This window comes from Coptis chinensis, chromosome 9, assembly GCF_015680905.1.
Source record: "Coptis chinensis isolate HL-2020 chromosome 9, ASM1568090v1, whole genome shotgun sequence".
Classification (NCBI taxonomy): domain Eukaryota; kingdom Viridiplantae; phylum Streptophyta; class Magnoliopsida; order Ranunculales; family Ranunculaceae; genus Coptis; species Coptis chinensis.
The window spans coordinates 74,358,886-74,372,624 of NC_141464.1; the positions used below are offsets into that span (position 1 = coordinate 74,358,886).

Below are 13,739 nucleotides of genomic sequence, written 5' to 3' on the forward strand. Positions count from 1 at the left end.
TCCCAAACGGTGTGGTCATATCGTTGAAGACTTAGTCTAAACGGTGTGGTCATATCGTTGTAGACTTAGTCCAAACGACTTCGCCACACCGTTTGGGACTTAGTCCAAACGGTGTAGTTATATTGTTGAAAACTTAGTCCAAACGATATGGCCACACCGTTTAAGATTTGAACTTTGAAAAAAATATAAAGTTTTGTTTCTAAATTTCTTGGCCGGTGTAAGACATCGTTTGGACTTTCCCCAAACGGTGTGCCAAATCGTTTGAAACTTAGTCCAAACAATGTGGTCATATCATTGGAGGAAACTTAATCAAACGGTGTGGCCCGATATCGTCGGGGTTTGTCTGATAAAACTAACTACCCAGGATCGTTTAAGTTTGGAGTTTTCGAATTCAATTTTAAGACCAATATGCACACTCAGAATAATTATTTTTTTAGACTTTTTGGGACCAATGACACTTGTAATAATTTTTTTTTTTTTTGGGTTTGCCCAACACAATATTAGGGTATGTAAATAACAAATGCCATACAAATTTTGATATATTTATTGATTTTTGTTTTGATTGACGGGCTCAAATGACTTAACATGTGAAGTGTCAAAAAATTATAAACCGATAGAACCGACACACAGTCGATATTAAGTAGTAGAGATAGAGATACTGTTATAAGTAGTGGAGATACTGTACAAGAATCAATTACACTAACTCGCATTCAGTAAAATGGATCAGCAGCTGCAGCGTCGTCGATTGGTGATATTCCCCTGCCCATTACAAGGCCACATAAACCCCATGCTTCAACTAGTTAGTATCCTTCACTCCCACTCTAAAGGAGCCTTATCAATAACCATAGTTCATGCTCAGTTCAACTCTCCCAACCCTTCTAACTACCCAGACTTCAACTTCTTGAGCATTACAGATGGTTTGTCACAATCTGAAATAGAGTCCTCCACCAAAGATGTTAGTGCTTTTCTCACTATTCTTAACCACAAATGTGTTGAGCCTTTTAGAGATTGCTTGGTTAACAAGATCTTGTCCCAAAAACATGAACCACCAGTTGCTTGCCTCATATCTGATGCAACCATGCATTTCACTCAACTCGTTGCTGATAGTCTTCAGCTTCCAAGGATTGTCTTAAGGACTAGTAGTCCCATGAGCTTTGTTGGTTTTGCTGCCTTTCCAGATCTTCGCCAAAAAGGTTATGTTCCCGTTAGAGGTTAGTCTCTCCCTTTCCTGCTCAACAATATGGACCATATATGTTTCCAATATTAAAACATGTATTTGTTTATTTTAATGTGACTAGAATCTGAATTGGAGGCACCAGTACCAGAGATTCCACACCTCAAACTCAAAGACCTTCCAGTGATCAAAAGTTACAACTCAGAGGTATTTTTCCAGTTGGCCGCGGACATGACTAACCAAACGAAAGCTTCATCTGGATTGATTGTGAACACCTTTGAGTCTCTTGACAAATTGGCTTTAGAATTACTCAATAAAACATTTGCAGTACCGATCTTCGCAGTCGGCCCGTTCCATAAATTCAGCTCAGCTTCTTCTAGTAGTAGCTTAATGACACCAGACCAGACTTGCATTTCTTGGCTCAACAAACAAGCTCCTTCCTCTGTCGTCTACGTTAGCTTTGGTAGCATAGCCTCTATTAGTAAAAGCCAAATTGGTGGAGATAGCTATGGGACTTGTCAATAGCGAGCAATCCTTCTTGTTGGTACTACGATCAGGATTCATCATTGACAAGTCAGACGACGACAAAGACAAAATGAAGAAAGCTACTTGACTAAACTTCTTCCACAGAAGTTAAATGAGATGATTATGAGGGGAAGAGGTTGCATTGTGAAATGGGCTCCACAACAAGAAGTACTAGCCCATCCGTCAATAGGAGTCTTTTGGACACATTGCGGTTGGAATTCGACACTGGAGGGTATATGTGAAGGGGTTCCAATGCTATGTTGGCCTTGTTTTGGTGATCAAATGGTGAACGCCAGATTTGTGAGTCAGGTGTGGAGGGTGGGATACCAGCTGGAAAATGGGTTGCAGCGTGGGGATATAGAGAGATCTTTAAAAAGGTTAATGGTCCAAGAGAATAACAAAGAGAGGGAAGAAATGATGGTGAGGGTCAAGGATCTAAAGGAGATGGCAGAGCTTTGTCAAAAAGAAGGGGGGTCTTCTTTCCAGTCACTACAGAACTTGATGGACTACATCTTCTCACGTAATAGTGACCTCAAGATAGCTAATTAGCTATATGCCTATATTCTTCTTTATTATCAGCATGAAAATTAAGCTAAAGTTCCTTGATCTTTTGATTTTCTTGCTAAAGAGAAAATATTTGTTGAATTCATTTTTTTTATTCTTTAGCTTGGATTGTTGAAACTTTTGGTCTGTTATGAATCTTGATTATCTACCTGAAATAGAATGTCCTATGTTGTTGAAGACTGGAAGTATTTTCTTGATTTTGAAGTCTTTACTCTGTACTACTTGGTTCTTGCTATTCATCTTACAATTGTAAAATATTTTATTTAAATTTAAATTCTTGATAATTGTATGTTACAACTTACAACAGCTCAAAACCAAATAGTACCTGGTTATTGCTATTCTTGAGTTGTATCAGCCAATATGTTAGAAACTGATAATAGGGCCCCTGAATCCCTAATCATAAAAAGTGGTAAGTTCCGCTACAGGCTGAAACTTAGTGGTCTCAGTGTCTCACACATGCTGCTATTCCTTTCTCAGTTACTTGGTTTCGTTCAGTCCTCAATGGGGACACGGGGTTACATGCCCCACGGTACTGAACAGTGGGATGCCACGGAATTACATATCTCAATCAAAAACACTAGGCAAGTAGTGAAATATCAGGGCTTGGAATAGCAAACACCAAACTGTTCACTAGCACTCATTGTGCAAAGACTGGGCGAAATCTTGGTGAGCAATTTCAGGACGATGAATGGAATCCTTGTGAGTGCGAAAAATAAATAAAATTTCCAAAAGCAATTTCAGGTTGTATGTCCTACAACAAAATCAAAGTCATGCACTCATTTATATTTCAACTAATGTGTTGATGGCAGCCAGGGCAGCCCTGAGTTTCAAAGGGCCAAATGCAAGGTCCACAAAATGGGGCCTTCGTTTCATTTTCTTTATATGAGAATGGGTTTTTGTTTAGGCTTTTAACAATCTTTTTAGAGCTTAATGGGGGCCTTTAGATTTGGTATATATCGGGGGCCCTGTGTAAGGGCTTCGACAACATAGCCCAGAGCCGGCCCTGATGGCGGCTTAACAAAATTTGTTTAATCAGAGGCTGTCATCTCAGACACCAATGGCGACCGCACTATCTCCTAGAACAGAGACATCTCGAGACTTTAGCTTCCATATGTTCATTATGCATTGAACTCACAGGCTCACATTAAGACGAACACAAACCATAACTTAAATAATGCTGGAATTACGTAATGCATGATGTAGTTGTGGTTCGTCTGTCGGTCCCACTTGGGCCGTTAAAAAACTACACTCCGTCCATGCTTCCTTTGAATTGCGGGGCATTGTTGATAGTTGAGCAGTTATTAAACTGATCAGCATCCTTCTCTTAGCAAACCTATATAAATACCAAGCAAGAACGATTACGCTCATACACATTCATTCAATATAATGGCTGAGCAGCAGCATCGTCGTCGCTTGGTACTATTCCCCAGCCCATTACAAGGCCACATAAACCCTATGCTTCAACTAGCTACTATCCTTCACTCCCACTCTAAGGGGGCTTTATCAATAACCATAATTCATATTCACTTCAACTCTCCCAACCCTTCTAACTACCCAAACTTCACCTTCTTGCCCATTTCAGATGGTTTGTCTCAGTCTCAAAGGAAGTCCTCCACCGAAGATCTTATAGCTTTCGCCACTCTTCTTAACCTTAGCTGTGTTAACCCTTTCAGAGATTGCTTAGTTAACAAGATTTTATCCCAACAACATGAACCACCTGTTGCTTGCATCATTTCTGATTCCAGCATGCATTTCACTCAACCTGTTGCTGATAGTCTTCAGCTCCCATGCATTGGCTTAAGGACTAGTAGTCCCATGAGCTATGTTGTTTTGCTGCCTTCCCTGTTCTTCGCGAAAAAGGTTATTTTCCCATTACAGGTCAGTCCCTCCCTTTTCTGCCCAACAACATGAACCCTGTTGTGTGATAGTTGATGAAAGCACTCTTATATAATTATATTCATCTAATATTTTTGCTAAATCATTGATCAACATAGCATACTCTATCAAAAATAAAAATAAATAAAATTACCGTGTTAGTTCCAAGTACTATGTAGTTCTCCTCCTCTTGTTCTTAATGGATTATCATATTTCACATGTAAAAACACGTCTAGCTTTGTTTATTTTACTGTGACTAGAATCTGAACTGGAGGCACCAGTACGGGAACTTCCACCCCTTAAAGTCAAAGACCTCCCAGTGGTCAAAACTCACAACTTGGAGGCATTTTATCAGTTGGTTGCTGACATGGTTAAACAAACAAAAGCTTCAGCTGGATTGATTGTGAACTCCTTTGAGTCTCTAGACCAATCGGCTTTCCAATTACTTAGTCAAGAATTCGCAGTGCCAATTTTCCCAATCGGCCCGTTCAAAAAATTCGGTCCAGCTTCTTCTAGTAGCTTATTGACACAAGACCAGAGTTGCATTTCTTGGCTCAATAAACAACCTCCTTCATCTGTCGTCTATATTAGCTTCGGTAGTGCAGCCACTATTAGTGAAGCTCAATTGGTGGAGATAGCTATGGGACTTGCCAATAGCGAACAATCCTTCTTGTGGGTGATACGACCAGGATCGGTCGTCGGTAGCTGCAGGTCAGACGACGACAAGGACAAAAACGAAGATGACAAGTTCACTGAACTCCTTCCACAAAAATTCAATGAAATATTTATGAGTGGAAGAGGTTGCATTGTGAAGTGGGCACCTCAAGAGGAAGTACTAGCCCATCCGTCCATAGGAGGGTTTTGGACACATAGCGGTTGGAATTCGACATTGGAGAGTATATGTGAAGGTGTTCCAATGCTATGTTGGCCTTGTTTTGGTGATCAAAAGGTGAACGCCAGGTTTGTGAGTAAGGTGTGGAGGGTGGGATTACAGCTGGAAAATGGATTGGAGCGTGAGGAGATAGAGAGATCTTTAAGAAGGTTAATGATGCAAGAGAATAACAAAGAGAGGGAAGAACTGATGGTGAGGGCCAAGGATCTCAAGGAGATGGCAGAGCTTTGTCAAAGAGAAGGGGGCTCTTCTTTCCAGTCACTGCAGAACTTGATAGACTACATCTTCTCACGCAATAGTGACCTCAAGATAGCTAATTAGCTATATGCTTATGTACTCCTTTATTATCTGCATGAAGATTAAGCTAAAATCCTCGATATTTTGATTTTCTTGCTAGAGAAAAATATTTGTACTGTATGTTAGAAACTGATTAAAGGCATGGACTTCTGATAAAAAAAAAAAGGCCGCGGTATTGGCACCCCGTAAATGGGACTAGTACCACTTTGACCAATTCAACAGTATTAGTATCCTCCATTAAATGCACAAAAACACTAACGGCAAATAGCTGTCGCGGGATCGCACAATTCACAACAAACATGTGCTGCAAGATCGCACAATTCACAACAAATAGCTGCCACAGGATCGCACAATTCTCAACAAACAGCTGCCGCAAAATCTCATATCCTACGGAAGGTGGTTGTAAGTGGGTCATTTTTTAAAAAATTAATAGCCACCGTAAAAAGTTAGTTGTCGCTTGAGATGATTTTGTTTACTAAAATGGAGTCTTTGTTTGTGTTAATTATCAAAAATTCTTCATTAATTTGATTACAAAATTTTCTTATAACATATGAAAATATTTCTTGCATGAGATAGTAAAATTATGGCTCGATTGTATATTTTTTGTCACGATTTTGGTGTTGTTGTTTTTGGAGTGTATAAAGAAATTTTAAAGAAAAAAATTATTTGTATCCATACGTATGTGTGTTAAATCTATGAAATTTGAAGTGAAAAAAAAAAAACATAAAAAAATATGTACGCGAATTTGCCTTGCCATGGGATATGAGATCTCGGAGAATCTGCTTCCCATGGATTGTCTTGATCTCGCGACAATCGCACTGTCATGGGATATGAGATCTCCGCGGCAATCTAGCGTGCCATAGAATTATATACATATAAGGTGTAAAAGATATAAAAATAACTATTATTGTTTTACTTTTTAGCAAAGGAGTTTATTCCGGTTTATGGGGTGCCGATACCGCGCCATAAAAACAAATGAAGTTTCGCTGAAGGATGAAACTTGGGTCTCACAATGATTTGATTTGATTTCATTCAGTCCTCAAAGAAAAGACATGCCCCCACGGAACTGAACAGTGGGATGCCACGGAATCAAATGGACCAGGCAAGTAGCTACTGAAATATCATGGATAGCAATGCTGCAATAGTGCAATGTAGCAAACTGCTCACTAGCGCTCATTGTGCAAAGACTCAGCGAAATCTCGTGAGCAATTTCAGGACTAAGATTGAAATCCTTGTGAGTGCGAAAAATAAAATTTCAAAAAGCAATTTCAGGATACCGTACATGTCCTACTACAAAATCAAACTCAAGATGATCAAACTCAAGAAGTCAAGATGGTGTAATCAATAATTTATATTTCAACTAATGCGTGGATAGTATCAGCTTAACAAAATTTGTTTAATCTAGTTAGTGGAGTGAACGTTCTTTGGTGTGGGGATAATGTGTTATGTGGAATCTACTGAATTTGCTCGCCAGGTTTTGGCTGAGATATAGGTTAGAATATCTTGAGATTTGATGATTTCTGTTTATTCTCAACGAGGCAATGTTAGTTCTGCTTTTGAGTCAACTTTTGGTGGTTTAGTAACAACGATTTATTCTAGTGGGAATTTGCTGGCCAGGTTTTTTATGAGGTATTAGTTAAGTGACTTATATGTTGTTGTTGGTGCATTGGTTAATGCATTTGCCAGGTTTGAGTTGTTTAACACGGCAAATATTATTTTTAGAGAGTTGGGAGCTCAATGAACGGATGAGTAGACGCAACATAAATTTGAAATTTGTCGAGAGCCAAGGGACTTGGTTAGGATACATTATGATTTTTATGTGGTTCTTTTAAATTATGATTCAGAAGAAAGGAGAGAGATTCAGTAATTAGAAATTGGTTAAATGATGTTAAGGTTTCAATTAGAAATGGGCTTGTTAACATGTATGCTAAAAGTGGTTCTATTGAGGACGCTTTCAACAGTTTTTTAGCTAGTGAAGTGAGTGCGAAAGATTTAATCTCCTGGAATGATATATGGTCTTGAACATAATGGATGCTTTGAGGGAGCATTGGTAAACTTTGGTAGTATGAGGAAGAGTGATGACTTAATTCCGTCAAAGTTTATGTTACTAACATGTTAAGTTCATGTGCAAAGGTTGTCCTGTATTAAACTAGGATCACAAGTGCATTCAAAAGTGCTCAGATTGGGTCTTGATTCCAATGTTTCTGCCTCAAATTCCTATTTTTTCTCTTAAAATAGAGTACGATCTAATTTCTAGCAATTCTATGAGTGGTGTGTTGGCTAATTCATAGACATCGGTTTTACGAAGCTATTGATTATTTACATGACCATTTGTGCTTTGTCTAAGGTCATAATATGTGACCTAACCATGTCCAACTTTGTGATTTAGTATACAATATATGTCTTGCATTATGGTATAGGCACACATTGAATGAATTAAAGCATTTATTCTTTTATATGCATGGGGGTATGCATTGTTCATTCTATGTGCTACTAGAATATGATCTGAGAGATTGAGAGTGAGACTACATTATGATATTTAAGGTTGTAAATAATAATTGAACAACACGGTCTACGAATTAGTTTTCCTAAAATGTATAATGGGAGTGTTGGACTAGAACAAATGTTTTTCTATAAATTTGCTTTTGCAGGTCTTCAATTGCTTTGGCCAATATTTTTGGTCTGCCTTTTGAAGACTTCCAGCCTCCGATGGCCTCCGTGGTAAAATGCATTCATGCAATTCATGGTGATCAGTCCGTGCCTCGGAACTCCAACTATGGTACAACGGTGAGGGCTAACATTATTTGGGAAGGAACTCCTAGAAGCGTATGTGATAAAAGAGGCAAGGATAGACATGATGAGCTCACCATCCAAGATAATATAAAACTTCTTTTCTCTAGCAAAGTGATAGAAAGGAGCCGTAGCTATAGGTTGTGGAGGATATGATCGCGGGAGAAAGAGAAACATAACCTATGGGGTGCATGTGCATTCCCAACCTTTGTAGCAGAATATAAAATTGGAATACAGGTCATATGTTTGTAGTTTTCTTTACATTGTCATTCAGGTAGTTGTATGTAACTTTCCTATGATAAGGATGCTTCTAGTGTTGGTCGAGTAACTTCAAATCTAGCTAAATAGTTGTGATATTGAGCAATTAAGATTTGAGATCAAGCATATATATATTCCCCTCAAAGTGCGAGTTTTTTTTTTTTGCCAAAGATATTCAGACTTGAATTGTTAGATTTAATAAAATACTTATCAATTTAATTTTGCACTTGCTAAAACATGTTTAACAAATTCTTGAACTTCCGTGATATCCAACTTCTAGAAATGTTGTTCTAATGCGACTTGATTATCATTAAACAATTGAGCTCAAATGATCACATTTCATCTAAACTAACAGAAAAAAATGATCAATTAATCTAAATTATAAATTGCTAACAAAATAAATGATATGCAACTTTTAGGTCACTTAGTCATAAGATCATCCACTATTAATGTAGCAAGAGATAGGTTGTTTGGAAGTGGTGAAAGTGACCCCACGTGTTAAGTAAAGTAATGGTCCCAAAATTTGGACATCTTAATACGGCCCCATTCATACAAAAAAACAGTATTTTAGTCCACAGTCAAAAAGTTTGACATTTTAATACACTATAACGCCCATTGATAAAAAAAAACAGTATAACAAATTATTGGCGTTGGGAACTTTGATAAATTAATTTATTGTATGAGTTTCAATATAGTTTAAAAGTAAGATTTTTTATACATAATAATAAAATGAAAAAAAGTATATATTCAGTGAACAGGTTCCGTTTAAATGAGTAATTTACATAATTATTTTTGTCATTAATTGAATTCCCATTGATTTTGTTAAATAAACAGGTTCTGTTACATATATGAATTTACATAATTATTCGATCTTTTTGACATTATAATTATGATAAGGTTCATTGTTTGTGTGGGCTAATATGGAGGTTGGATTAGAAAAAAATTTAATTTTTGAATGTTGTGTTGGTGTTGTCTTGAGAGGGCAACCGGCCCGTTAACATATCATCATGTTAGTAGAAGCTACAACGTGGCTACTCCCTGCTCTATGTTAGGCATCTTTTGATGGATTATTCAGTCTACTCACGAATTCACTTAGTATTGAATTGAAAGTACGATATTTGAATCATTACAATATTCTAAAGCTAAAACTTTTTGGTACATAATAATTGATAAAAAGAATTAAAAAAAAAAAAAATCAATTATATGAAAAACGGTTCCCGCTTCTATAAAAGGGGTGCCAATTTATGTAATTTAAGTAAATAATTTAAAAAATAAAATAATTATGTTTTCACAAAATGTGAACTGAACATCTTCCTCTATGAATTAAAGTGTAAATTAGGGGGAAAAATGGCTGGTTGTCAAAATATAATCAATTAAAAAGTGTCGCCGACAGTTAAATTTTAAGATTTCAATGACTTTTCCAATTTGAATTTGTGCATGAAAGAAAGATATGTTCTACTTTTAAATTTTAGGATTTGTTAGTGGTTTGGTCATAAATCAAATTAATTATGTTTGTTGAGCTATTTTTTTCATTTTATTAATACTATATTATTATGCCTCAACGCCCTTTCTACAATTCTACGAATCATTATAGTATTCTATAATTAAATTTTTTTGATACATAATAATTCAAAAAATATTACAAATAATCAAATCAATTTTATGAACGGTCTCCGTTCGTTGAACGGGCTCAAAAACTAGTTTTCCCTAAAAGGAATGAAATTATTCAATTATTTCTCATTAAAATAAAATGATCACAATAGCCCAGAAATGGAAGCTAAAGTCGAGGGTTTTTTTATTATTTGGTATACTTTTTGACTTGCTTAGGGTGCATCATATAAGTCTGATTGGTATCTTTTTAATCTTATCAGATGCACCCCTACGTGCATTTCCACCATCCGCTGTAAGCCTGTAACAAGATCTAGCTATTATCGTCTGACTGAAGATTTTGATAATAAAGATTGGGTTAATAGTATGGGAGAACAAGTTTCTCAGAAGTTTGATTCATATCTAAGTTGTCCTTATCCTACTAAATTCAGCCAGATGCCCAGATGTTTGACTGTAGACATTGGTTTATTATCATGAAGAGACCTGATGCTGGATACCTTTCTGTGCAAATGACGATTGGTTTCTATTTTCATACACTCTACAATTGTTGGAAGGTAAAACGTAGTTCTCTAATTTAGGAATGGAATGGAATTTTCAATCTCATTTTTTATTATTAATGTGATTTCTGCTTTGTTCGTGCTAGCTTTATTAGATTGAGTAAATACTGGATAAACGTTTCCAGGATATTGTCTTCAGATGGGAGTCTTTGATTTGACTTGTTAGCAAGTTTTACTGTACTTGTTAATGTTTCTGACTTTGTATTGGTAATGTTCTGATAGGATATCTCATCGTATACTTTGTACTCCTTTGATTATATATGCAAGATTATAGAGAATCTCTTTCTTCTGTTTCTATGCATGGACCAAAGAAGAGGAAAGATATAATTAAGGAAATCAATTACTCTTTGAAATACGAACTAGTTAGATGGCATGCGACCATACGCACAGCAATAGATGCATTCTACATCCATTTGCATTTTATAAATGGGAGGTCTATCTCTCTTAGCTTGAACACTGTATGTGAGCTTTCAAAGTGCTACATCAGTATACAGTATACATATGTACTTACCCCGTGGATATCCTCATAGGGACGCCAGCCGGGACCGTTGGATCCGAGATCCAACGGTCCGAAAATAAAAAACAAACCCATATTCTCTCTCTTTCTTTTTGTTTTTGATTTTCGGACCGTTGGATTTCGGATCCAACGGTCTCGGAACACTCATCCCTATAGGGATATTCTCGTGGTAGCCCAGACTTTTTCCATAATATAACTCTATCCGACTCACAATAGAGAATAATATAATAATAATAGTAATAATAATAATAATAATAATCTTTCGTTCTTCTTATATGCTGTTCACCATCTTTCTGAGGTTTGCATCAATATGACACCTAGAACTAAAGCCAACTCCAATGGTGCTCTTCATGTGTAACCATATACCCAGTGCTTCAGTTCACACTCCTGGTAATAGCAGCCTAAGCTGTTCCAACTTTGTGTCGTGCGTCTTCCAAATTAAGCCAACCAGAAAGCAAAGGTATATCCCCACAATTCTACTAAGGACCCCCATTTCGTCCACCCATTTGTCGATGATAAGAGCTGTTGCTGTTTGAAACAATAGTTGTAGGCAATCCATGCGCAAGATAGACTTAGCATAAGAACCTTAGAAATCCTGGCTTTTGATTCTCCACTCACTGACCTAGGTAACTGAAGGTTTTATATATGCATTTCTAGGTTAGGGGCTAGTAAACAGTTACCATATTGTTAAATAAATACATTTTAGAAGTTCGATATGCTATGGTTTTGATATTTTCATTTTTCTGTGATTTGCTCAAGGTGTGTGATATTTTTCATTTTTCATTTTTTGTTTGCAGCCCTAGTTACCCCTTTATGCTGTTGGGAAGCTGAAACTGATTCAGTACACGTACATCATTCTATCTGTGAATACTAATGAAGAGACTAAAAATTCTTAAGCTTCGTAAGTATGGATTGAGGGATTTGCTGGTGTATCTGGCGGTGTATCTATATGAGGTTTGGCCTGGGCCAACGTATTATTGACCAAAACACTAGGTGGTGTGAGCGTTCAGAAAATGGTGGAATTGTTACGTAAATGAATGCGGAAGCGTGACAATTGGACAAAGAAGATTGAATGTGGTGATAGAAATCGACAAAAAACAAATCAATTAAAACACTTACCAATGCAAAGTTTAATAACCAATAGAAGTGGAGGCGAGATTTACGTGGTTTGGCGTTAGCTTAATCCACCAAGCAAAAGAGGAGAATTTTACTAATCAAGAGATAAACAAATAGGAGTACAATCACTCACAAACGAAATCGAAGAATTCACAAACTCTCTCTCACAAATTGAACCTTACAAATCCCACCAACTGTCTCAGATTTATAGAGGTGGGTATCAAATTAGAATCCTATTTATAATAGGAAACCAAAACCTTAACGCGTGGTTTATCCAAATCTGAAGTCAGATACCAACAATTCTCCACCTCGGTGAAGATTTATCCAAATCTGAGCCGATCAACCGAATAGCAAATCCCATCTTCAAAGCACAAATGTCCGAAGGATAAACAAATAACAAAATGTCTTGAAGGACCAAAACACGATTTGTACCACATAGTGGCTGCCCTCAATACCCTTATTAAAAGATCAAGCCGACCGTAGTTCACCAATGCCCTTAAGAGCCAAATCATCTCAAATGAAGGATATGAATCAAATTCAAATAATGTTGAAACTTGATTCGAAACCACTTTGGTTAACATATCGGTTTTGGGTTCTCCTTGGTGTCTATCTTAGTGAGTAAGATATCACCCCTCCTCTAAAATTTCTTTGACAAAGTGAAAAGCACATCAATGTGCTTCAGACGGGCGGGCATAATGAACTTGGTTCTTGGTCAAATATATAGCACTCATGCTATCATCATTGAATCTCGGTGACCACGCACAATACCCAAGTCATCTAACAAACCACGAACCAAATAGCCTTTTTCATAGCCATACCACCGCCATATATTACGTCGCCGTGCGTGAGACAATGCAACCTGTAGACCGCAAAATAGACCTCCAACTTACCGGAGCACCATTAAAGTAAATACATACCCAGAGTGGAGTGGTGGCTTTATCCAAATCACTGCGATAGTCGAGTCCACATAACCCACACAAAGCTTACTAGTATCCTCTCAAACATCAAACCAACATCTACAACACCAAGAATGTATCGTAGAATCCATTTCACGGCTTGCCGTTGTTTCTTCCTGGGTTATACATATATCTACTAACAACACTAACGACTTGTGAAATGTCCGGCCTAGTACACACATCATCACATACATCAAACTACCAATAACACTTGCATATGAAACATGAGTCATGTACTCACGCCCTCATTGGAACTTCGGAGACATAGTAGCACTAAGTTTAAAATGAGGGGCAAGAGGTGTACTCACCGACTTAGTGTTCCCATCAATACCAAACTTCGTAGTACCTTCTTCAAATATGTCTTTTTGAGACAAACAAACTATGCCTTTTGCTCTATCTCTCCGAATCTCCATGCCAAGAATCTTCTTAGCTTCACCCAAGTCCTTCATCTCAAATTCTGAGGACAAAAGTCGTTTTAAGCTTATCAATCTCGATCTTGCTTTTGAGGCTATAAGCATATCATCAACATACAAGAGCAAGTAGATGAAAGAACCATCATGTAGTTTTGCGAAAATAGACCACAATGATCGTGAGTGACTTCTTGTGTACC

The 13,739-nt window shown here is 37.2% G+C and overlaps 1 long non-coding RNA gene and 2 pseudogenes across 3 annotated transcripts; 2 read left to right on the forward strand and 1 right to left on the reverse strand.

The window, feature by feature from the left end:
* The first annotated feature begins 520 nt into the window (after window positions 1-520).
* Window positions 521-1,923, forward strand: LOC147477989 (UDP-glycosyltransferase 76B1-like; annotated as a pseudogene). The gene is made up of 2 exons (XR_015207958.1): window positions 521-1,211; window positions 1,299-1,923. The product of XR_015207958.1 is annotated as a UDP-glycosyltransferase 76B1-like (transcript).
* On the reverse strand, window positions 524-4,431 carry LOC147477990 (uncharacterized). Its single transcript, XR_015207960.1, has 2 exons — window positions 4,293-4,431; window positions 524-4,177 (listed from the first exon to the last, which is right to left on the reverse strand). It is a non-coding gene; the product is annotated as an uncharacterized LOC147477990 (long non-coding RNA).
* LOC147477991 (UDP-glycosyltransferase 76B1-like) lies at window positions 3,304-5,434 on the forward strand (annotated as a pseudogene). The gene is made up of 2 exons (XR_015207957.1): window positions 3,304-4,141; window positions 4,399-5,434. The product of XR_015207957.1 is annotated as a UDP-glycosyltransferase 76B1-like (transcript).
* The last annotated feature ends 8,305 nt before the right edge of the window (window positions 5,435-13,739 follow it).